Source organism: Caretta caretta, chromosome 14 (genome assembly GCF_965140235.1).
Source record: "Caretta caretta isolate rCarCar2 chromosome 14, rCarCar1.hap1, whole genome shotgun sequence".
In the NCBI taxonomy this organism is placed as follows: Eukaryota; Metazoa; Chordata; order Testudines; family Cheloniidae; genus Caretta; species Caretta caretta.
This window is the reverse complement of record NC_134219.1, coordinates 9,844,007-9,869,681: the sequence shown is the minus strand read 5'-3', so window position 1 is coordinate 9,869,681 and position 25,675 is coordinate 9,844,007. Positions and strand designations below refer to the sequence as shown.

General features: G+C 41.9%; 1 long non-coding RNA gene across 1 annotated transcript; it reads left to right on the top strand.

The window, feature by feature from the left end:
• Positions 1-26: 26 nt before the first annotated feature.
• On the top strand, positions 27-25,264 carry LOC142069025 (uncharacterized). The gene is made up of 2 exons (XR_012664885.1): positions 27-724; positions 22,480-25,264. It is a non-coding gene; the product is annotated as an uncharacterized LOC142069025 (long non-coding RNA).
• Positions 25,265-25,675: the final 411 nt, after the last annotated feature.

Below are 25,675 nucleotides of genomic sequence, written 5' to 3'. Positions count from 1 at the left end.
CCAGCCTCCACATCTGCCAGGCTAACTTGCAGCAAGAGCTGTCTAATTTAGGGGGTGGGGACTAGGGTGCTTCCTTAAACAGCCAGGAGAGCGCGAGAGGCTGAGCGCGGCAGGAGGGTGCGCTTCCCCTGTCACCCGTGGCCGCGGCGGCAGGGCCGGCGACCCCCCGCCGCCGGGCGCCCCGGGGATGGGGCGCGGACACGTGGGGCTGCGCCGGGCGAACTTTCCAAGGATCTTGCAACTTGGACGGCGACGCCGCGGAATTGGAAACGTGTCTTAACGGGGCAAGGATCCAGTCGCCTTTTTCTCTCTGGTTTGGTGGGGTGGGTTTTCCCCTCCCCCTTCTACTTGGCGGGCTGGGACTCCCCCCCGGGCAAATGTAACAGATTTTTGCTTTTAATGGGAAATGTTGTCCTGTCCCGGTTGCACTTTTTTTTTTTTTTAATTTTTTTTTAATTTTTTTTTTTAGCAAGGGCAAAGAGGAAGGGTGGGAAAAAAGTCGCAGCGCGGTCAATACCAGCTTAAATATCCGCCTTCTGGCGAATGGGCTGCGGCGGGAGCTGGCGGGGGGGTCGGTGGGGGGGAGCTACCCATTGCTTCTCTCCACATAATTGTCAAGGCTTTGCCGCCCGCAATTCGGAGACCTGCTTGGCGGAGGCTCGGGCCGGGCACGAAGAGCCGCACCCGCCCCCCCGGTGCCCTGTGCCCACCACCCTGAGAGAAGGTAACCGGCTTTTTAACACGCGAGGACGGTTTTCCCTTCCTCCCCCTTGTGCAAACTTCTTGCTTTCTGTCGGAAAAGCGGCTCCGCTCCGGCTCCCGTTCTGCAGACCGGGCCTGGCTGTAGAGGCGCTTCCCGGGTGCCGGGGCTCGGCGCTGGGAACCGGCTGGCGCGTTAACCCTTCGGGGGTCAGGCGGAAAGCGCTGCCCCTCGGTCTGGCTCGAAGCATAAACCATGGATCCGGATTTCTGCCCCCCCCCCCCCACTCCTTTTGCTTCGTGACACTTGCTCGTCGCCGCCGTTTGGGGGCGGATTTAAGTCCCTGGAGCAGAAGCCCTGCTTGACTCCGACCCACGGGCCGGGGGATTGAGGGCGAGTGGCCTGAAGTCCGGGGCTCCCGCGCCCGTAGTGTGGGCCGATGCGACAAGGCCAATTGGCTGCGAGTTGATTTTTTTTTAGAAGAGTCTCCGGCTGCCAGATCAGGTGCTAAAATCCCTCTTTTCAAAACGACCGTTCAAAGCCCGTGTTTTGCTCTCGGTGTCGGATTGGGCGAGTCTAGGGCTGGGTCTTTGCGGGCGAGATGAGAGGTTTGTGCATTCAACTGGCCTACAAAGTCCCAGTTCTCGGCTCCCAGGACCTGCAGTGCCATAGGGCAGTGAAACGACTGAAGAGTGACAACAGCTGAAAGTTAGAGCCAGGGGGTGGGAGAGAAGATCTTGGTTTTAAAAAACCATCATCGTTCTCAGGGCTATTAACTCTTGCATGCACCCACCCTGGCATTGTGCTGGTGGGAAAGGGGCTGACTGGCCTTGCTGAGCTGCACAAATCAGCAACAGGCTGTTGTGTTTTACAGATTTCCAGGTACTAGATGTGTGAGCTCTGAGTTTCTCCTCGTCCGAGGGACAGAACTTTAAAAATTCGTTTTAGAGGATGGTTAAATGTATTTCTTCACCCCCAGGAAACAACAACCAACTCACTTCTTTTATATTCTGAGTGTAACTAAACCAAGATCCCAGTACAATTCATCCTGGACTGTAAACAAATTCATTATTATTTCTTTATGTATTCAGATATGAAAGCTCAGAAGAAGGTTTTGGTTTTTTAACGGGGGGTTGTCAGCCATATGCTGGCAGTGGCTTCTTTCTTGGAGGGAGAGGTCACTAACTTTTCATACTAGCTGGGATGTTGTAAAGCCAAAGGAGAAGAGTCGTGCCATAAAAAATGTCACTCTGGGAATTTTGAAATGCGTTTCGTTTGAACCTCAAGAAAAAGTCCTACCTTTGCACATGGCATGCAGTTTCTGTTGTAATTAATTTTGACTGTATCACTTTGAGGTCCCATGATTCTTGACTGCACTGTAGGAGCACAATTTGCACATTATTCTAGAAAGCCTCTTTTAGGGGAAACAGTGAAAGCTATGTGCACTGTCAGCATTGGGTTTCTATAAAAAATCGGAATTCTCTGCAGGAACTGTCTGTGTGCTCACAGGACTTGTTTCTTCCAACTTTCACTTTCAGAAAACACAGCTGATCAGATTTTTGTAGATCTGCTTATTTATTCATATATTAAATAGCTCGGCCCATTGTATCTCTTTGTGTTAATATCACCAACCCTCCGAAACTTGCCCTAAAATTTGTCCTTAATTTATGATCTGCACCTTACAGCTCTAAATCGTGCCTATTTCTCCCATTCATACCCAGCTTTTAGTGTGTGTCTATGAATATATATATATATGGGTGTGCAGAAGGGCGCAATCACTAATAGAAAAATAATAATGATCATGCCCTTCTGCGTTACTATTAACTTTTTTCCTCCTCAAGTTCTTATGTAGGAAATATTTTGAGGGCCAAAGAGTTTTGCCTTGTTCTCCGTTTTAAAGGCTAGAATATTGAAATAGAACAAGGAGCAAGGCCAAGTAGTAATTGTATACAAATTGTATCAAATTTAATTGAGATCGATAACCTTTCTTTGGGATTTTTGAGACATCCTATAGAATTTAACAGATTTTTGTTTTTAATGGGTAATGTCGCATTTTAATATCTCTGCTCCAGAATTGTATAAGGATGATTATATATAAATATAGAAAGCATACCTTCTATGTTCAGTTTTCTGTGGGATTCTGAAGAACTCTATCCGTTTCATCCCTATCAAATTCTAAAGGACTCATTTATAACAGTAATACTTATTAATATTTACATAATGCTTTTTGGTTGAAGAATCCCAAAGTGCTTTGCAAACGTTGTTATATACACACACACATTTGCACTGGGACATTGTTCATTGCATAATCAAATAATAATCTTCCAGAATGTATCAGAGGCATATTAGTCTTAACACACAAAGAATTGTTGCCCATGTGTAGACATTTATGATGTTTTCAGTTCATGACTTGAGCCTACTGTCCATGAAGTTAGCGAGTGCTCGATTGGGCCTGATATCTTTATAAAACACTGAACTAAGAGCTGATTGGGAACCTTTCTTTGAAACAACATTTCAAGGGACTTTTTTTTTTTTATTTTCAAATTTCTCCCCACCCCACCAGTTTTCTACCTAGCTCTGTCTGGTGGGTACATGAAGGAAAAGTATGTGAAACTAAGCAGTGAAGGCAAAAATCTAAAATAGTGGGCTTGCCCCAAGATTATAAATGTTGTCCTTGTCACACGAATGTGGTTATAGAATGTACTGTCTCTGGACTACATGCCACCCCTCCTCCTTAGGGATCATTAGCCTTAAACTACATTAATCTGTAATGAAATCACAGCAAACTGATTCTAATCAGTTGCCCTGAAACATATGGGAGCTACAGCAAGACGAGCGAAGGTAGCACATTGTAAAAGTACATTGGGCGTACAGGGCTGTATCCTGCCATCAGGTTTTATGTGGGCTTGTTGATTCCAGTGGGGATTTAGACTTAAAAGCTCATGGTACGGTATAGCCTGTAGAGTGGAGTCGTGGGAGAGATGTCTATTGCTGAGTACGTCGCCTCTGAAGCCATATCCGTCGTCTTTCTACCTCTCCGTGCAACTTTTTGGACATCACTTTTTCTGTTTCAAGGGAAGTGCAATTTTGAGTCAAGATTATACACATTATTTCTCACTATTCAGTCTCTTGGGACTATCCGATAAGACAGCTAAAGTTTTTCTTTCACAAGGAGTGTTTCTTTCTTGTGGTTTGCTTTATAAAGTTCCATAAGCTGCCAGGTTTATAACGATCTGAAATCTCTTATTTCCAGCAATATTTTTTTCCTCTCCTTCCTTGGTGCATTTTAGGCCAGAATTGTCAAAAATGACCAGTGACTGTGGGTTTCCAAATTTTGGGTGCCCAGTTTGAAACCTATTAAAAGGGACTAATTTTCAGAGGTTGTGTGCTCAGCTGTTTTGGAAAATCAGGCTCCTTTAAGTGTCTCAATTTGAGCATTCCAAAACACTCGTCACTTCTAAAAAGCTTTTTCTTTAACCATGTCATTCATCAAGGCGAAAGGACAAACTTTTTCAAGTACAATCCATCTGTTTTGAACCAGAGTGGATGCAGTTGTTTATCACGGAGAGAACTCTAGTGACAGACGTGCTGATATTAGGAATTTTATTTTTCCCCGTTCATCTTCATTATTAATATTTGTTTAGATTTCAGCAGCACACACAATGTGCTAGGAACTTTCTAAACACAGTCCCTTCCCCAAAGAGCCATACAAGCTAATGCAAATAATTTTTTGGCATCATTAAATTGTTCTATTTAACCATTCTGATTGGATTAAAAAAATCAAACTTGAATCTAAAATTCCCTCAACTCCTAAGTGATTTTGACAAATTACGAAGTAAAAATAATTAGCTTTTTTTTTAATTGGACATGAAGCATATTTAGACTAGGCATCAGGTTTGGCCCAGCTAACACCTTAGAACAGTAAATGTTTCAAACTTCTGCTGCAAGTTGTTGTGCTGATGACAGTTTTCTTAACTGGTGATTTTACTGTTAATCTGTATTTCATAATGTCCTATGCTTTCTGGGTTGCAGGCTCAGTGAGGTTTTTTCCCTGTTAATAATGGGGCTTTGTTTTATTTTCACTTCTAAACTTTGCACCTCTTTCACTAATCTTTCTCAGTGTACAAATACAAAATTTCCTCAGCAGTCAGAGCTGACAGCATGTACCCCCACAATAACCTAGTTCTGCGCAGAGTTGCTTGTCTCTCTCTTTGTCAGAGCCTTTACTGTGAAGTTTATTATACTGCAGGCTGACATTTTCAGCCTTCTGAAAGAGTTGGTGTATATTTAGCAGGTCCTACTCCTTCGGCACAAAAAAGGGCTGTGGTTTTGTCTGTGATAAGGCCTGAAAGAAAACTATCTGAGTAGTAAGGGCTCAGTTTGTTGAGGAGAGGGGTGGGGTTCGAGCTGGATTCTCACTACTTGAACTGTGGAGAGAGAAGCAGAATGTTTGTTTGCAGTGTTTAGGAACCACTGTCTTTCCATGTTTTCAAATAGAGACCTTCATGATAGGGAACCCCAAAAGCTGAGAGTCTGAAGAATTACAGTGGGGTCTGGAACATAATGAGCCTGGAGAATCCGTTTTACACATGTATGTGACTGAAGGAGTTGTCAATCTGGATAATATTCTATATGAACTGTCTGCTCTTTGCTCTGCTGTTCAGTACATGAGAGGGCCCAGATTTTCACAAGAGCCTAGCACCCCACTTGTACCCAACATGCTCTGCTCTTTTCGGAATCTGGCGCCCCGTGCACCCCCATGGTGAATGCAGAGCATGTGGTGTGCCTGCCGTGTATAACATAAGCTCTTTCTAAAGTGCAGCTCTTAAAGAAACACAGTCACAAACTATAGGAATGTTTGCAATTTCTTTTAAACATTTCTGAATGATAAAGGAAAGACAATGCTTCCAAATTGTCAGTGCTGATGATAGTTTCCCTCCCCACCTGTATCTGAATAGCAAAAGGTCACTGATTCCAAATGGAAGAGATGGGGTAGATGAACAGCTAGAACACATCGTAAGTTGCCTGACGTTGCACTCTCTATCTGTCTCGGGGTTTTATTCAACCCTCATCACCGTAGTATTTGAGTGGCTTCATGTAAAACCAGCAGCAATAGCCAGTCCCTATGGACTTCAGTCTCTGGTGTTTCTCCTGTTTTGGGATAACAGCTCTGCTTGCTGGAGGGTTTTTGTGTTTTTTTTACTTTATTAATTGATGTATTGCTATGGGAACCCAAAAAAGGGTGTTGTCTAATGAACAGCTTAAGGGTTCATGACCTATTTGATCAGTTTTGGGGTAGTCCAAATGGTTACCCTCCCAGGGCCCAAGAGAGATGGCTCAGAGCTCATGTGGATTCCACAGGATCTGTGTGGATCCTGGAGGATCCAAAGGTTCTGGTAGCGGAACCCTGTGTTTTTCCCATGCTGGTGGTGTGGGGGACATCCTGTTTCTCTCCAGACTTCCCTGATAATTTGGGGAAACTCCTTAAAAGTGTCCCAGGGTCCTCTACCATGGGACAATCTGTTCCCATTTTCCATTGCATTGCTCATGGTTTGAATATATTCCCCAGTAAGATTAGCTATTGTGGTACCCATTATGAGTCTAGTACCTCTTATACAGACCTGTGGTCTTAGAATCATAGAATATCAGGGTTGGGAGGGACCTCAGGAGGTCATCTAGTCCAATCCCCTGCTCAAAGCAGGACCAATCCCCAACTAAATCATCCCAGCCAGGGCTTTGTCAAGCCTGACCTTAAAAACTTCTAAGGAAGGAGATTCCACCACCTCCCTAGGTAGCGCATTCCAGTGTTTCACCACCCTCCTAGTGAAAAAGTTTTTCCTAATATCCAACCTAAACCTCCCCCACTGCAACTTGAGACCATTACTCCTCGTTCTGTCATCTGCTACCACTGAGAACAGTCTAGATCCATCCTCTTTGGAACCCCCTTTCAGGTAGTTGAAAGCAGCTATCAAATCCCCCCTCATTCTTCTCTTCTGCAGATTAAACAATCCCAGTTCCCTCAGCCTCTCCTCATAAGTCATGTGTTCCAGACCCCTAATAATTTTTTTTGCCCTCCACTGGACTCTTTCCAATTTTTCCACATCCTTCTTGTAGTGTGGGGCCCAAAACTGGACACAGTACTCCAGATGAGGCCTCACCAATGTCGAATAGAGGGGAACGATCACGTCCCTCGATCTGCTGGCAATGCCCCTACTTATACATCCCAAAATCCCATTGGCCTTCTTGGCAACAAGGGCACACCGTTGACTCATATCCAGCTTCTCATCCACTGTCACCCCTAGGTCCTTTTCTGCAGAACTGCTGCCTAGCCATTCAGTCCCTAGTCTGTAGCGGTGCATGGGATTCTTCTATCCTAAGTGCAGGACTCTGCACTTGTCCTTGTTGAACCTCATCAGATTTCTTTTGGCCCAATCCTCTAATTTGTCTCGGTCCCTCTGTATCCTATACCTACCCTCCAGCGTATCTATCTCTCCTCCCAGTTTAGTGTCATCTGCAAACTTGCTGAGGGTGCAATCCACACCATCCTCCAGATCATTTATGAAGATACTGAACAAAACTGGCCTGAGGACCGACTCTTGGGGCACTCCACTTGAATACCGGCTGCCAACTAGACATGGAGCTGTTGATCACTACCCATTGAGCCCGACAATCTAGCCAACTTTCTATCCACCTTATAGTCTTGGTCACAAATATTTATTTACTCGTAAAGAGTCCCACCTGACCAAGGCTTCTGGGCCGCAAACGGGCAATAAAAATACAATGATAATAATAAATAACAATGAAATGCACACTATTAAAAGAGCTAACAAAACACTGATATTAGTCTAATAACTTCTGGGGAATGGGACACGGTCAGTCCTCCATAAAATGAGAATATAATACTGTCCTCCTTTGTAAAGAGCTGTGAGATCTAGTGAGGAAAAGCACTATATGGGCCTAATCCTGCTTTCATTCACTGTAATTGAAAAGTTCCCACTAACTACGGTGGTGCTAAAAGCTAGATATTCTTATTTTGAATCTCTAAACTGCATTGTCAATTTTCTCAGTTTTAGGTATGCAATTTCCTAGAACTAAAATGCCAGAATAGCATTTGTTCAGAAACTACACTTTCCTTTATAATTTGATGAAGAACACAGTTTAAAACATGTTTAAATTTAATTTGATACGCTGTCTGTCAAAACTATTCAGCAAATAACTAGACAGCAAGCTAACGCAGTTCTCGAACCAAAGGTTTTGTGGATATGGAAAAACCTTTAGTCAGATCTGTGCGGTATTACAAAGGACGTGGCTTTGGAATCCTGTGCTATCCACGGGGTTAAATTCAAATATGTAAGTGCAGTAGTTTAAGGAATAAGTTCCAGAAGCTATTTAACTCTCGGCTTCATTACAGAGCTGTGATCAGGTTGAGTTAAGCAGAATTGCTGTATGTTGAAACATCTGGAATAATATCATATTTCCATAAAAAGGAATTTTTTTTAGGAAGAGCAAGGATGGGCTGATATTTGAGTGAACAGAGCTAACAGCAACCTACAAATACTGGAAAACCAATTAAGAATTTATAGCGTGAAAGAGTAAGACCTTGTCAGGAATCTTAATTTTGACCACAATCTCTTTTAAAAACAGCAGCAAAATCTCTTTTTAAAACCTCAGACTTTCCCAACTAGATTGATCAATGGGAAGCCTTAAGGTCTGGTGGCAGTGCTCAGCTTATTGGAAATAGACTTCTTAACATATAATCGATTTTATTCCTATTAAACAAGTCCTGGCAAACATATATGGAGCTTTCCAGGCTAGGGGTAGCGAAACATCTTGTTTGGGGAAACAGATCAAAAGATTTTTCATTATGAAACAACAATTTGAACATAGATCAGTTTAAATGAGCTTGATTTTAAGAACACTTTTAAAATTATTTTGATAGTTCCTAGAAGAAATAATGTCCTTTATTCCACTTTTAAATATCTCTTTTATAATTAAAGGGATAGCGTTAATGACATTTTAAATCTAGGTTGTGTTTTAAAATTATTATTTTGTAAAAAACCTAATAAGAATACAAATGTGTAATCTATAAATGTTATTGCTTACTAATTTCAATAAAAACATTTTGGGGAAGGGAAAAAAGGGATCAAATACAAATGCAACAGTCATGCACTACGAGAGCTAGAAAGCTAATCTACACAAAAGTGAATTGACCAATGTACTTTTATCGTCCAAGGTGAACAAAATACATAAAAGTAAACAAATGTCAAAATAGTGAAAAGCATATTCAGATATTTACAGCTTCTGTCTTTTTAATGTCATTGTGGTGTTTTCAGTAAGACAGTTAATGATTTTTTTAATATTAACAGTACCTGTTTGAAATTCATCTACCCAAAAGACCTGAAAAACAACCTGAAAATATTAAGTGTTAGAAAATAATTTACATTTAAAAAAAAAATCAAACGCTCAAGTACACTGAGTAACTTATCGGGAGTAAATTTCAAATAAATTTCCCCAATCTTAGTTAATAAAGGCTTTTTAGAACTTAACCCAATATAGCTGCCTACTCTAACAGACTTCACGGAATCATTTTATAATGTTTGTCTGTTGCAGTTATAAGTGGTAAATTGAGATTAGAATTACAGAAAGCCTCAGACTAAATTTAGCTCTGGGATACATATACTGCACTCACTTCATCGGGAGAGTTTGGTTCACATTTAGCATAGCTGAGTTAGTTCAGCATCTCCTTGGGGACTAAATTATAGTCTGAATGAGGACATTCACACACATTTGTGACATTAGTGCTATATGCAGTTGGAAGTTCTGCATAGTGAGGCTGTAAAACTAACACTATCTCGTCCCTCCTCCAAGGACTTTATTTAATTTCTTTATCAAGAGGCACTAAAAGCTACTAGCCACAATGAAATGGCGGCTTTTTTTGACAGTGGTTCTCCACTGAGATCTTTGCAAACACAGCAATAATCTTCCCTCTGCAGAATTCTCTCTGGAGTGACTTTATCTTGTGGTGATTACAGTGATCGGAGCAGTAGTTTCATGCAACCCTATTTTAAAGTGTAAACATTGCAAAGAGTAAGGAAAATGCTTACTAGCCAATATAGGGTGTTTATATAATATAGTTTGTCTAAAGTTTTGACATATTTTTTAACACTGGGATATTGTTCGTTTTGTTTTTTTAATCTGTAGCTTTATTTCAAAACATCTGGTGGGAGTTTAATCGTGAAAGATAAATTGGGATTTTATATTTATGCCACATTGTATGTAACCCAGAATGGAGCTGCAACTCTCCAAGGAACTAGTACTGCGGCTGTAAGCAGTTACAGCACATCCTCAGCTGGTGTAAACTGGCTTCGCTCCGCCAAAGTCAATGGAGCTACATTGATTTACCCCAGCTGAGATGTAACTTTTGTGAACAGTACAATTTTCTGACAAACATCTGGAGAGTCTTTTCACCTGGATCGTTGTTCTCAATATTCCGTGCTAAAGAAATGTTTGTAAATTATGTCACGCTGTTTTATCAATCTGAAACAGTGCTCTGAGATATCATTTTGAAGCATTCAGAGTAGCAGCCGGGTTAGTCTGTATCCGCAAAAAGAACAGGAGGACTTGTGGCACCTTAGAGACTAACCAATTTATTTGAGCATAAGCTTTCGTGGGCTACAGCTCACTTCATCAGATGCACATTTTCGAAAGACAAATACCTTATAACTAGATACTACTGTTACAATCAGCCGTTTTCAGGCTGTAAACGGATTTCAGTGTTTAAAAATTAAAATTGTAAATACGCTTTTGCAAAACATAATGGGCCAGATCCTCAGCTACTGTAAATGGACATAGATGTTGACTTCAGCGGAGCTATGCTGACTTACACCAGCTGAGGATCTGACCTAGCTATCTGCAGACATAGGTACTTTTTTCCTTGGAGAGTCACAACTCCATTTTGGACGAGAAACAATGTGGTGTAAACATCCAAAAATAGCTTTCAAAAGTAAACTCCCACCAGACTGACTTGCCTGGAGTGATGCCGATTGACACCATCTGAGGATTTGGCCTGAACAGAGCTATTTTCATGAAGTTTCTTAAACTTTCAACACTCCCCAGCAGTGCTGCAGCCCTGGACAGCATCACTAAGCTATTGTGTGAGACTCAGGAAGGAAAACGGCTTTAAACAAAAGTGAAACCGAGCAGGCTGTTTTCATTGTCTGAGCTTGAGGAAAACACAAAAAGGGATTGGACGGCACAAGCTGGGAGGCCAGAAGTTTTCCAAACTCAGCAGAGTCCTGTCTATTCAATAAATATGTATGCTGTTTATTTTATTATTATACAATGCAGGATTCAGAACAGCAGGCATTAGCCAATAAACCTAATCCCAAACCCTGTTAAAGTCCAGGAGAAGACCACCACATTGACCTCAGTAAGAGCACAATCAAGTACAGACAGGGTACTGTGGATCCAATCCTGCCGCCCTGAAGCCAATATTAAACTCCTATTAACTAGAGTGGAAAGAGGATCAAGCCCCATTTTTGTAAATATAGTTTTATAATGTATAAAATATAAATTTACTTTTTTCAGTCCTTTACTGTGCAGTTCTTGGTAAGAGTAGGGAAGAGTAAACCATTAAAAATACATATGCTGATACTGACTAAAATTTCAAAAGCTCCTAAGTCACTTAGAAATCTAAGACTCATTTACAGTAGAAAGAAGTTTTGGCCTAAACTTTTTTCCCTTTGGAAAGTGCAGATTCGGGTTGACCAAAACACTTTGTGAATTTATGTCCAATTCACTAAATTGTTTCAGTAAAAAATAAAATCTGAAAAAATTGAAATGTGTTTTGGCATTTTCTAAACCAAAAGTTTTGATTTTTTCTAATTGAAATGACTTTGTTTGGAATTTTACTTCCATTTTAATTTTTTTAAAGGTTTAAAAAATGAAATTCCCCCCCAACTTTTTCAGTTCTCCTAAAAAATCATTTCAACCTGAAACAATTTTTCCCCAGTTTTTTTTTTGTTTCGTCCAACAAACCACAAATCCAGTTATTCACACAGCTCTCATTGAACGTGCTCTTTTGAAGGTGGAGCTTAGACACCTAAGTCAGTTAGGCACTTTTGCAAATGTTATCCTTTGCACGTTTTGTCTGGAGAATATTACATAGATTTGCTTAACTTTTATATACTCCTGGCCCTTTTACACACACTTTTTTTCTTTTCATATATTTTTAAAGTTATGGACATATGAAGTAGCTACTGTAACAGATTGCTTTACTGTTTAATTTATTGAGTTAAAGGTGTAGTCAGTTGTTTGACCACAGTCACAATTCGTTCTTAAAAGTATTCAAGAGACTAAATAACTGAACGTAGCCAAATTTATTGTCTAAAGACAAAACAGTACAATACGAAAAGGAGACATACATACACTGCTTCCAGGAAGCAATTCTTATCTTATAGCAAGTTCACCTGACATAGAAGCTGTGCTTTGGAAATATGCATTTAACCTAGCTAAGTTTATAGTATGGGTTTTACAAGTTACAAAACTTACTGTACGTCACTAAAATCCAACCTATCAATTTGTAACAGTTCCTTAACTTGTTGTTTTGATCTGTATTTTTCTTCTTTCTCTTTTGGATACTATATTCTAAACCAGTTGCCTGTGAAAATACCTATGCTAGGACATAGAATGTATATATTTTGCATTTGACAAGTTCTCTATGAGCTATTGCCAAAGCTGATGTCAGCTTTGCCAAGTATTATGGGATACTTAGCATGAGAGAACATAATTGTGGGAAGGGCATAATACATTCAGTTAACATAACTTCCAAACACTTATATTAATACTGTGCACATTAATACCCATTAATGTGGTTTATACTATGCCTAACATATATGTATTGGCTAACAAATCATTGGCCAGAGATCATATTCAAATACAGTCCCCATAGGCAACATTGCATATAGATTGTATATGTGTTGGTCAGACTGAACATTGTGATTTTACTGCTGCCCATAAATGATGATAACCTTTACTCCTATGAATCGTATGTGTTAGCAACAGAGAAAAGGACGATATTTAAAATATGAACTTTATGTTGCTGACACCATTCTAGCTTAATTAATGGAATTTAATAAATCAGGGACCTGTTCCTGTGACCTTTACTCACACAAGCAGGTTTTTTAATACAAAATTGACCCCCAAAATATAGCATATGTCCAAATATCACTTACAGTATGTCTAGCAATTGTTTCCTACAGTTAGACAATCTAAACAAGTTACAAGGGTGAGATCAAAGTGGAAAAAAGTCCATTTACAAATTCCCCAGTACATAAAAGCCATGTAGCAATTGAGTTAAGCAGATATACTGTCTAATAACAGACTTTTATTTTTTGGGGGGTGGAAGATTTTCTTGTATTTAATAGTAGATCGATGTAAATGCCCAAGAAAACACTGAGACTTTAATCCAAAGGCTGCACAGTTTTAAAGAGAGAGTTTATCCTATTAACAATGTGAAAAGAGAGAGAAAATTCGGGTTCAATGTGAAATCTTTCTGGCAATCTAATATTTTCTTCTTTCTCACTTTCCCTGGTGACTAAAATGTGCTCTTTCTTGAATTTACTGACAAAAAAGAACAGAACTGGATTGGTTGAAAGTAGTAGCCACAATTTATTAATTACTGTAGCTATTTTCTTTCACAAGGGTTGTTTCTATTGGCAGATGCATCCTACAGAATTGACACAACCTTCTTCTCTAATCCTTATAATCAAAATCATTGCTGTCTTGGTTGGCCATTGAAAATTGATTTGCACATGCCACATGCCAATTGAAATCTCCTGGTCTGTCACTGTTAAAAGAGGTTTTGATCCGGGTGGAGAGTACCCCCCTTTCAAATTGGTCCAGCTGGCACTACTGATAGGTCATGTGGATTCCTTATTGAGAAGCCAGTTTGTTTATTTCATCCAACTTGCCTGAGCATGAGTTTCTGTTGCAAAACCATAAATGGTAGCAGTTATGTTTCAAGAAGTGGAGTTTTGTGTTGACTCTCTTGGTTCAATTTTTTCACCTTCTGGAAATGGAGGAGATTTGATTTTCCTGCAATTATGAGCTGGGAATAACTCTGTGCTGAGGAGGCGGAAAGATACAACAAGAAAAACACTCAAACATCCTGTAATGTTCTGGCTAATAAAATGTGACTTTGCACAAATAACCAGGCCTGACCCATGATTCATTGACTGTACCCTGTCATGTGACAGGCCCTCAGCTAGTAATAACAATATTTCACATTTTCTTTGGAGGATCTCAGATTGTTTCCCAAATACAAGCTAACTAAGGTGCCACAAGTACTCCTTTTCTAATCCCCCTGACACCCTTATGAAATGACCATTATTATCCCCTTTCTGCAGGGCTTGTAATTGGCACAGCCTAGAGAACCAATCAGTGCAGACTCCTTAGTACCGATCCTCTGTCTTCAGCACATGGTCCTTTCCTATCATGTGCCAGTCCCCCGAGATTGTATAACTGTTTGTGTGATATTGATACAGGCTCTAGAGGCAATTTTTTAAAATGGAAATCAAATTAACCTTTTATTTTAACACTCACGTTGCACATGGCAGAATATTCAGCATAAGAAAGAGCGCTAGTAGACAATAGGCAAAGGTATGTGATATATTAATGTTACTAATCTTTGGTAATATCCATTCCAGGTAAACTAGGGATGTTAGAAATAATTTTGTAAGAAAAGTGAGCTATTGTGTTGGGCTCTATAATCAGACTCATGTTGACCTTGTGTATTTTATCAGTGTGTCAATAAAAGGATGTCTAGTGAATTCCCAAATTATTGGGCCTCAAGGAATTGGGGAAGTAGGAGTTTTACATAACCCATTGGATCAGATTAATGGCCCTGGTTCAGCGAAGCACTTAACATGCTTAACTTTGAAGCATATGACTAATCGCCTCTCTCTTCCGCAAATTAATTAAGCATGTGCTTAACTTTAAGCATATAATTACTCCCGGGCTTAAGTGCTTTGCCCTATCAGCACCTGGGAATTCTAAAAAGTACTGATGTGTGTGATAAAGGGTGAATCTGAAGGTGCTTTTGGGGTGGGGTTTTCAAAGAAACCTGAGGGAGTTAGGCACCCAAATCACATTAAATGTCAATGGTACAACAGGGCCAGTCCTTAGATTAAAAATCCATATGTTGTCAATGGAATAATATGTTCCTTGATATTATTCATCATTCCTTATTTAATGAAAAGGAAATCATTTTAAAAAGCTAGTTTGCTTGGCACTTTGTTTCCTGATGTTGGCTTACTACTTTTGCCTTGCTCAGCACTTTGGCCAAGGCACATCACTGACGTCCGTTCCTCTGCTGGTGGCGGTCAGCTGCATTGCCAGGTTCTTAATGCTGCCGTGGTTGAGTCTTTCAGCCCATGTTTAAAGTGAAGCACACGTTTGTGTCTTGTTGAATCAGGGCCTTACATGCTTTAGGTGACTCTTTATTGGTTTAAAACCAACTGTTTCCATTACAATTTTAAGTCGACACATCTCTGATGATAGGATCTCACTGTGGTAAGAACAATACATATCCTAGGCAGGTGTTTGTGATACTAAGTTGGGTGTCTTTAAATCAAATAAATATTAAATAAACGTCTGATGTCTCCTAAATGCAAAGGGACTCTGTGTGCCATATTCTGATTTCAGTTATACCTGTGGATGGCCAGGCTAAAATCACTGATTTTGGTGGAGCTGCTCTGGCCTAACGCAAGTGTAGCTGAGATCAGAATCTGGCCTGCCCTGAGGTTGTTTATCAGACTCTAACCTCTTCTGTTATATCTCCTTTGGTACTGTCTTTAGTAGCAAAGCTTCCTTGATCAATCCATTGGGCCGGATCACCCTTCACTTAGTATAACCCAAAGAGGAGAACCCCTTGTGGAGTTTCTCCCCAATTAATTGGTCAGGCATTGCAGGGGCTGATGCAAACCCCTTCAGATCCCAAGGGAGCTACGTAACCCCAGAATCCTCGCCGCAGAGATCCAGTGCCTTCGTGCCACTGATGGATTCCCAGCACTTCCCCTTCTGTTCTTGTTCCCCAAGCAGTGTAGTACCCCAGCTGTCATGCCCACAGCACTTCTTCCCCCAGAGTCCAAGCTTGGTTTAGTGGTTTATTTTTGTCAAGGGCTTAGCTTAGTTTTGTGATGCTGTTGCGGGCGTGTGTCTGGGGTCCTTCTATCGAACAGCAAAGCCGACACTGATCATTTTAAAAAGTCTTTTGCAGCCATACACCATTGGCCAGTTTCGTCCCACTCACGGAGCTGCCAGAAAGGCCTTTCTTTGTTTATTATGGTGACTAAATATTTTATTTAATGTACTTCGAGTTGGGTACTGTAGGTGCCTTGCTCTGTGCTTCTGGTGTATGAGTCCCCTGCACATAAATAGTGGTGAGGTCATCGCAATGGGGTGAAAGAGTTAGATGAGCATTAAAAGTTACTATTTGAACTATTGGCTCCTGCATTGTTGGGTTGCTGTTTTTTCTAGGTAGACTCCATGGAAAATCTGCGTGGTGTGTTTGATTCTCCAAACCTGACAGGTTTCAAAGAGACACTGGCAAGATTAATAGGCCTCAAATGTAGCCTCCCCTAAAAATAACTTGGGCTTTCCGGCTCTTCTGATACAGGAGGGGGAAAGGGTCTTCCAAATTGAGGACATCAAAGCAACTAAAATGCAGATGGTTCTAAATGCTCCTAACCAGCCCTGGGGCCTGGGTGTTTTTCCAGTTATGCACTGGTACTGCCCCTCGTTCCCTCTGCACGTACTCTCTGCTCTTGGATGTTTTAGTACTCCCATATAAGACATTTGCCCTTTCAAGAGTTGTATCTTTCACAGGAATCTGTGCATCGATTAGCACAGTAAACTGGGCTCTCTGCAGTGGAGGTAGATAGGTGTAGCAAGGGGCAGTTGAATCTTCCTGCAGCAGGAGAGAGGGCCTCTGATCCTTTTGTAACTTTCATGTGTTGTTTTATCTGGACAGTGAACATGATAAGATGTGGCGCCTCAGGGCTCCGTCCTGTAACCCTTACTCACGTGAGCTGCAGGATCAGACCCTGAGCTTGCTACTGGAAGAATCTGAAGAATAAAGAAAGGGTTTGGGTTGATATTCATGTTGCTCAGATGATCTTGCCAGATACCAGCTGTAGCAGTGAAAGGGTGGAGGCTGACCTTCCATTCCTCCCACTGGCTTTGCTCACAAGAATGGTTTGGGCAGAGCGACAGGCCAGCACACACGCTGTCCCACCCCCCCAAACCAAAATGGTTGGGTCTAATTTCAGACCTATCATCAACCCTGCCTGGCAGTCTCTTTTTAAACCGTTGCCTTTTGGTGTGGCTAGTAACTTCCATTACTCTCTAAGCTAGTAACCTCTTGATGGCTGTCTGCATTATCTTGCACATCTGGTGCAACTTCACATTGCTTGAGTCACTGCATGAGGCCTGGTTGACATAGCGTGGGCCATGAAGTTATATGTGTTTGTTTGTACTCTGAGGTCACTGATTTAATATTTCCTTGGAGATCTATAATATCATTTTAAGGTGATGCTCAGCCCCAATCATAATTTCAAGAACAAATCGGAGACAAGGCTCTATTCATAAAGATAGTATGTTCTTCCAGGGGCTAAGTACCATAAATAACTGATTTTTGGATGCATGCATTGCCAGCATCTCTCAAAAGACGTTAATAAATTCCAAGGCCACATCTTTGAGCGTCAGCCGTTTTCTTGATGTTCTGTCCATTGGCTCATTTAAATACAATCAGATTCAGCTTTAAGAAACATAACATGTTTTTAGATTTCTCAGACTATTAACGTATTTTCAGCTGCTCTTGGTCTAGTTTAAAATAGAGAGAGTCCAAGTCTGCTGCCATTCAGATCAGCGGTAAAGCTCTCATGGACTCCAGCGGGAGCAGGATGAGGGGCTGCAGTTTAAAGCTGGTGTGAATTGGTGTTGGTCCATTGGCTCTGCTGATTTGCACCAGCTGAGGAGCTGGGCCTTTATTTGGGGTATAGAACATTTTGTTTTCACTGTTTGCATTGGAAAGGAAACTGTCAAAGTAAAAGCCCTGCTTTAAACAAACAAACAACCTTTTGTCTGTTATTAACGACCCCTTCAGATGATTAAAGCTGAAAGAATTTTAAAAATCCAATTTACTTCTCATGCTTGGTAATGATTTTTTTTTCTTTGCCTTGTCTTATTTTTGCATTTTGCTGAGCTTAGGCCCAGAGCCAACAAAGCACGTAACCTTACCTTGAAACACACGACTTGTCCCTCTGATGTCAGTGGGATTTAAGCATGTGCTTAAGTGCTCTGCTGAATGACAGTGGGATTGCTCACCTGCTTAAAGCTAAGCACACGCTTAAATGCTTTTGTTGACTTGGGGCCTTGGACAGTGAAACTAAACTGCTAGGTCTTGCTTTCCATTTCTGGGGCACTTTGCATAATGCAGCACTGTCTGGGCTTGCAATGCCAAAGAGGAATGTTCAATCCAAAAACACTTACCTTGAGAGCTCCAGGGACTGTCCTTCCTGAGTGTCTGCAAGAACCAATCACCTAGCAGATAATGCTCTAAATGAATAATAACCTGTGAGTGAAGTTCTGGCCCCACTGATGGTAGTGACTCCAGGATTTCACTCTGTGATTCTCTGTTAAGCTCTCTTTATTTTATTGTTAGCCTGTTTGTCCGCTTCATCTGCCTGTTGTGTCCTGTCTAATGTCTAGATCAACAGCTCTCTGAGGCACAGACTGTCTCCTACGTTTCTTGAATGTACAGCACCTGGTGCAACAAGGACATGATCCTGGACTGGGGCTCTTAGGCCCTCCCAGAATAATAAAGAATAATAAAAAGGTTGCTTAGTTTAATCAATAAAGAAAACCCCATTCAAACCTTTGAAAATAATAAGAGCAATTTTCTAATCTGGGTCCAAAAACTACTTGATGTTCATTACAAAAGAATAGATTCCTTAAATGAATGAGCCAGCTGGTCATGCTCCTTCCCAGGTGGGCCTTCTGCTGCTTTTACTCTGCTCTCCTTTACACCGGGCCTGGCCTTTGTGCTTCCTTAAGGACACCATTGTCGTCAGGGAGCTTTAACTTTTTTTTAACTGCTGTCATAATTTTAAAAAGAGGCAAATAAGTTGTTTGGATCAGAAGCCTGGCTGGTGTTTTATTAGCAGATGCGGACCAAGAACTCCCTTTTATTTGTATATCAGGCCCTGGGAAAAAAATTTCAATAAAATAAAAACGGTCTGTATAAATAATAATGAGGGTCTTATGGACAGTTTTGAGCTCTCATTGCCTGCAGATACAGAATGTGGTCTCCCACGAGAGGACATGGGAGATATAAATCTAATATTACACCTCCTTGGCGTCTGCATGAGTGTGTAAAATCTAGTCATTTACACTGCATGCAAAGCAGAATCACTAACCTACCAGCTGTATCCGTGGGGATGACGTGTTTGGAGCTTCAGCAGCTCCAAACAAGATGCAGTTCTGTACAGAGAAAGCGGCTGATATGTGCCAGCTTAGCTTACTTTATTTTGGAGCTGAATGTTAACACACCTGTTGGAAACTGAATCCAGCACAGTGCTGGGCAACTGGGGGCACAGCAAAAGGCTGTTCTGTTTACGATCAGAGGGCTTTTGGCTCTTGCTCTGTGGAGACTAGCTACATTTTAAGGGCTGTCGAACCAATGATGTTCTTCCTAGCCTACTACCAAGAAGTGAACAGGGAAAGGTTTGCACCTTTTTTAATGCAAGAGGAAGGCTGGGACAGTGGTTATGAAATTGGCCTGGAACTTAGACACCCTGGGTTTGATTCCCTACTCTGCCCCAGACTTCCTGTGTGTCCTTGGGCAAGTCACTTAGTCTTTGTGTGCCTCACTTTCCTGAACCCTAAAATGGGGATAATAGCACTTCCCCGCCCCATAGAAGTGTTGCAAGACTAAATACATTAAAGGCTGTGAGGCGTTCAGAAAATGGAGATGTGGGCCAAGTAATGCAAAAAAGCAAAATGAGGTATTTGGGGGATCAGTCAGGACTTCTGATGAGTCCACCTACTAAAGCTTTTAATTATTGGTGAATTTACAAAAAGCCTTGGTCTTCTCACCCAAAACTGTGCAGCCTTGAATTTGCTGATTTATAGTGGGAGTTTTCAAAGGCATTAAAAGGCACCTAGCTCCCATAGACTTTCAATAGAAGCAGGGTACCTAAATCCTATAGGCCTCTTTAAAATTTACTTGGCTTGGAAGTTCTTTGTGGAAGGGTCCATCTTTTAGTTCTGTTTGTACATCCCTTAGCACAGTGGGGTCCCGGGTCATGACTGGGGCTCCTAGAAAAATCAATAATAATCCCCTAATATAAATCTCAACCATCCTGCCTCTATTAATAAATCAGAAGTAACTGATGCTGTTGGGAAGCTGGGTATGGTTTCCTACCACTGACAGTTGATTGTTACAGCTGACCTTCCGTTAGCGTACAGCAGTTTATCTTCTGATTACAGCATGAGTGGTATATTAACACATGCAGTACTAATCTGTAGAATGACCTTGTCTATATCAGTCTCTTGGAGCTGGAGAAAAGCCCCTTCTCCAAGCCAAAATGCCAGCTCTGATCTGATTGCCTGTTCCTTGTGTGTTCTTAATACAGAATTCTATTTGTTTGGTGCCCCAGTTGTTTAGGGTAAAAAAGCTATCGGGCAGGGTTTGCTGGGTGGCATTTCGATTGGCTTAAAGGGGGCGAGTGACAAAACGTCTGTGTGGTTGCACTGCAGCCTATAACCACATTGTTACAATATTTAGCTTGAAAGGCAAAGCTTATGATGACTAAGCACCTCCTGCACTGCTGGGCACTCTGAGCTGTTGCTGGGGGGGAATGTGGGGGGAGAGTAGGGCTGGGAAAACTGCCGAAGCCTTCCTGTGTCAGTTTTAACACAGCATAAGCAAGCCAGAGTGAAGCAAGTCTGTCAACTCTCCTAGCTGACAGGGACCTGGAGGGCACTGAGAGGCAGCAAGAAAAATGAGGGACTTTCAGGGGCAGCTGTGTTTTACTAACCCAGTCATAATGCCCCTAAAAATCCTTATTGTTCTTGCAATGTTCAACTAGAACCTCCAGCACTGGGAGGCCTTGACGAGGTAAGTATCAGCCCCTGGAATGAAGAAATGTGGGCATGTGGTTGTTTGTGTTCTCATTTTAAAGGGATACTGTCAGCTAGGATCCTTATTATTTTTTGAAAGGCAGGAGGAAGGGGTCTTGCAAAAGCAAATCTGGATAGGAAAGTTGTCATGAATTGTCTTACAGAAAGTGTATTTTATACTCAGAACCCAAACAACAATAATATTGTGCTTACAACATAAGAGCAGGGAAGTGAAACGGATGAGAAACTAAACTGAAACTCGCTAATCTATTTTTTCCCCTTGACTAAGTGGAGTGAAATGCAAAATATGACCAAATAGCATACAGAATTAATAATACAGTTACAATCAGATTTAAAAAAAAACCGACCTTTATTTTAGTAACCTTGATGTTTATAAACTCAGGTGTGGGGGGGCACCCCCAAACCTGCAAAGACTTACATCCATGCTTAACTTTACACACTGTAAGTCATCCCATTGACCATTCACAGCACATGAAATTATGTATGTGCGTAGGTGCCATAAGGACTGGATATTCAACTGGGAGAAATTGGCATATCTGCATTGACTGCAACAGAACCAGGCTGGTTAAAGCTAGCCGAAGATCCAGACCTTAAATGTTTACAGATATTTAAATTCAAATAAACAGTGTGTTTGCAGATTTAAATGCCCAACCCTGCAAATACTTTTGCTTACGTCCCTTTATGAAATTTCAAATGAATGTGCTCCTCTAACAGATTTCGATTACCAGCCTTTAAAAAAAAATGTCCAGAGCATACAATATTGCTAGCACCCCGCAGAGAAATGTGTCTTCACGAAGGAATGCGGCCTCTGGTTGCTTTTCTCCTGTTTAATAAATTATACACATTTCAGTGATTCCCTTCAAACTTTTAACAAATTCAGAATGACACTTACAAGAAACCAGACTGAACAAATGCTCCCCAGTCATCTGGAAGGATCATGCTCCTCAGCCAAAAGGAATCCGCCACCAAACCCTTCTTCCTGTGGGGTGACGTGCCCCTGCCCTTCCTCCCAACACCTGGGTCCGCCGTCCACACTGAAATGAAAGCAGCTGACAGCGCAGCCTGGTCAGGAAAAGTGGGGGAGAAGGAAACATTCTTCAAGATGAAATATTAATTGGAATTAGAAGTCCTAGGTGCAAATTGGTGAAGAAATCTAAATAAAGGCCCCGATTCAGCCAGGAACTTAAGCCCAGGCCTAACTTTAAGCACATGACTTGGCCAACTGAAGTCAATGGGACATAATTATGCCCATGCCTAAGAACTTTTGGGGCTGCATTTGAAAATCATTGGGAGTTTTGAGCTAAATTTCAAGGAAGGCAGGATAAGGACCCTGGTGACCCGGGGCCGTAGGGCGAAGTCCTGGCCCCGCTGAAGTCAGTGACACAATTCCTTTAATGTTTACATTCCCTGTATACTCTTCTTGGCAGCCCAACATTTTACCCTGCGCACTTCCAAGTGCTAACCCGGAGTCAGACCTTACGTAAAGGAAAGATTTCTAGCACGTGCTTTATAATCTGCTCTCCTCTTGCACTGGTCCATGAAATCTAATTTGTTTTATCCCCTTTAATGACCCACAGGGCCCCACTCCCGTGAAGTTCCCCTGGAGACTATATAGGACCTTCACTGCTCACCCGGCCTAGGAAGGCTCTTTCCACAAGGCAGTGCTTCCCTTTTGCTGCTTCGAGTGTACCTGAAGTTCAGTTCCAGCACTGAAGACAGAAGCGACAGCGCGTTTGAAATGAGTTGATACGTGTAATAACGTTAATCCTGGACCTTCCAGGTCAGGGCTTGGCCACAATGCCAAGTTTAGGCAGCGGCTCCCTCGCTGTACCCGTCTCTGGACAGACAAGCTCAGTCAAATGTGAATTCAGTTGCGTTCCACAAGGAGGCAGTTTATCACATATTCATTAGAAAGGGTCACTCAAGTCCAGAATCTTGTCTCTGTACCATACAGTTCAGAGGAAGGTGGAAGAAACCTCCTAGTGGACAAGTATGGAATTACCGGCTTATAAAGGATATTTCTTGCCAATCCCCATGCTGCCCCTGTTGGCCTACACCTTGAGACAAGAATCTTTATAGCCCTTATATTTTTACCTTAACTTAACTGTGAATGTTTTCATTATGCACATAATTCACTATACTTTTCTGAATGCTGCTAAACTCTTGGCCTCAATAGCATCGTGTGGCAATGAGTTCCACCAGCTAATTATCTGTGGCAGGGACAGCCAAACTTACTGACCTTCTGAGCTGCATACGACAATCTTCAGAAGTTCAAGAGCTGGGGCACACCTGCCGGGGCTCAGGGCTTCAGCCCCACTCCTGCTGAAGCCCCAAGCTCCAGCAGGTGTGCCCTGAGGGGCTGAAGCCCCAAGACACCCCCCCCATCCTTGCTGGGCAGAAGTTCTGAGACCCACCCCCTTCCCCGCTGGGCAGAAGCCCCTACCCTACCACCCCACTGCAAGACAGAGGTCCTGAGCTCCCCCACCCCCAGTCAGGTAGGTGGAGAATGGGGAAGACATGGGAGGTCTGTGAACCACACTTTAATGGTAAAAGAGCTGCATGTGGCTCGCGAGCTGTGGCTTGGCCACCCCGATCTATGTATATAAAAAAGTATTTTCTTTTCTCAGTTTTAAATGCGTTGCCTTTTGAATTCATTGAACAGGCCTTTGTTCTTTTATTATGAGAGTGGATAAACAGGGGCATCCGATTTCCCTTCTCGATACCATTCATTGTTTTGTATAACTCCCTCATGTCCTCTCTTATTCATCTCCTCTTTAAACCAAACTGCCCCAATCTTTCCAGTCTCTTCAGACAGAAATCTTTCCAGGCCTCTGCTCATTTTTGTCCCCCTTCTCTGAACTCCTCTGTTCCTGTTGCATCCTTTTTGAGATCAGAAGAGAAGGCAATATTTGCAGGTGAGGATTTCTCATTGATTTATAAAATAGCGTTATAATATTCTCTATATTATTCTCCATTCAATTTCTTATACATTCTAATGCTTTAGTTGCATTTTTGACCACTTCTGTGCATTGAATAAAGGTTTTCATTGAGTTCTACAGTGATTGCCTCTTGCCATTTAAGCTTTTTGAAAGTCCATATCATTTATGTCAGTTAGTTCTTCTTTAGCCACTAGGAGCCTATGCCATGCTCTAGTAGATTAGAGATGCATGGTTTTCCTCAGCATTAACCATGCAGGTTTGCCCCTATTCTATCATGTTCAACAATGTGTTTTATAATTCTATTTTTACATATCATTTTAATCAGTTTACCTGGTTTTGTGGTAAGACTTACCACTCTGTTATTCTAAGGATCACCCTGAGCACCTTTCTTAAAAATAAGGACATTGCTACCTTCTCGCTGATTTTAATGAGGCTGAATATTTTTCGTAACAATTCAGCTCCATCATTTCATTCTTTCATTCCTTCTGAATTATTATTTGTACTACAGTGGTGCCTAGAAACCCCAACTGATATCAGGGCCCCATTATGCTTGTACATACACATGATAAGGGCTTGTCTACATAGGGAAGTTATTTTGGAATAAGAGAAGGTGTGAATTGAAAGTGTGATAGCTATTATGGAATAAGCGTGTCTACCTGGGGAGTTATTCTGGAACAGCAATAGTGGAATAGGTATGGGTACATTTCCCTGCATAGAAAAGCCCTAGAAGACAATCCCTTCCCCCAAAAGAGCTCTCACTCTGAATAGAATAGACGGACCAAGGGAAGGAGAAAGGAAGGCTAATTATCCCCATTTTTCAAACTAGGGACTGATGTACAAAGAGATGTGATTTTTCCAGCGTCACCCAAGAAGTCTGTGGTGGAGCTAAGAATTCATCCCAGAGCTATTGAGTCCCAGTAGAGTGCCATACCCACAAAATCATCCTTCCTCTCTGCTGCCTGTCCTGGGGACTTGTTGCTCTTGTAGTTAGCAATTTGACTCAGCGCTTCCTGTTTTGACACCTCCGATATCTGACAATACCTCATCCTAAGAATCCCTAGGCACAGAACTCTCATGATTTACAAGCATTTCCTCCTCTAACAACTGCAAATGTCTTCCCCTGGTACCGAGGTAAGAAGGAAGGGGCTGCCTGTTTTCCTTGGCAAGGCCTGTGGTTGTGATTAGCTTTATCTTTCTGCTTTGATTCTTACGTGTAGCACAGAGAGCATTAGCACGCCAGTAAATAGGCTGGAGACCAAAAAGCTACTCCAGCAGGATATTGTTAGTGCTGAAAACAGGAAAGGCCGGTCATGGTTAGAAACATGGACCTTTTTTATTGATTGTTTTGAGTTTCTGTTTTGAAGCATTTTAACACTAAAGGGGAATGTTTATATTTTAAAATAAATCTTTTGTAATATTTGAAGGATTCTCCCCAGCCTCCCCCTTCACACCCCAAAGAGAAAACATTCCTGGAACTTAAGGCCGGGGACCATTCTGATCATCTAATCCAAACTTCATCATCCACACAAGCCATAGATTGCACACACCGGCTATGTCTGCACTTCAGTGAAAAACCCGTTGGTGGCCCGTGCCAGCTGACTTGGGCTCGCAGGGCTTGGGCCGTGGGGCTGCTTCACTGGAGGGTAGACTTCCAGGCTTGGAGCCTGGGCTCTAGGACCCTGTGAGGTGGGAGGGTCCCTGAGTCCAAGCTCCAGCCTGAGCCCGGAAGTCTACACTGCAGTAAAACAATTGCACAACCCGAGTCCCGCAAGCTGGTACGGGCCAGCTGCAGGTGTCTGGCTGCACCATAGACACACCCAGTGATCATTGCCTT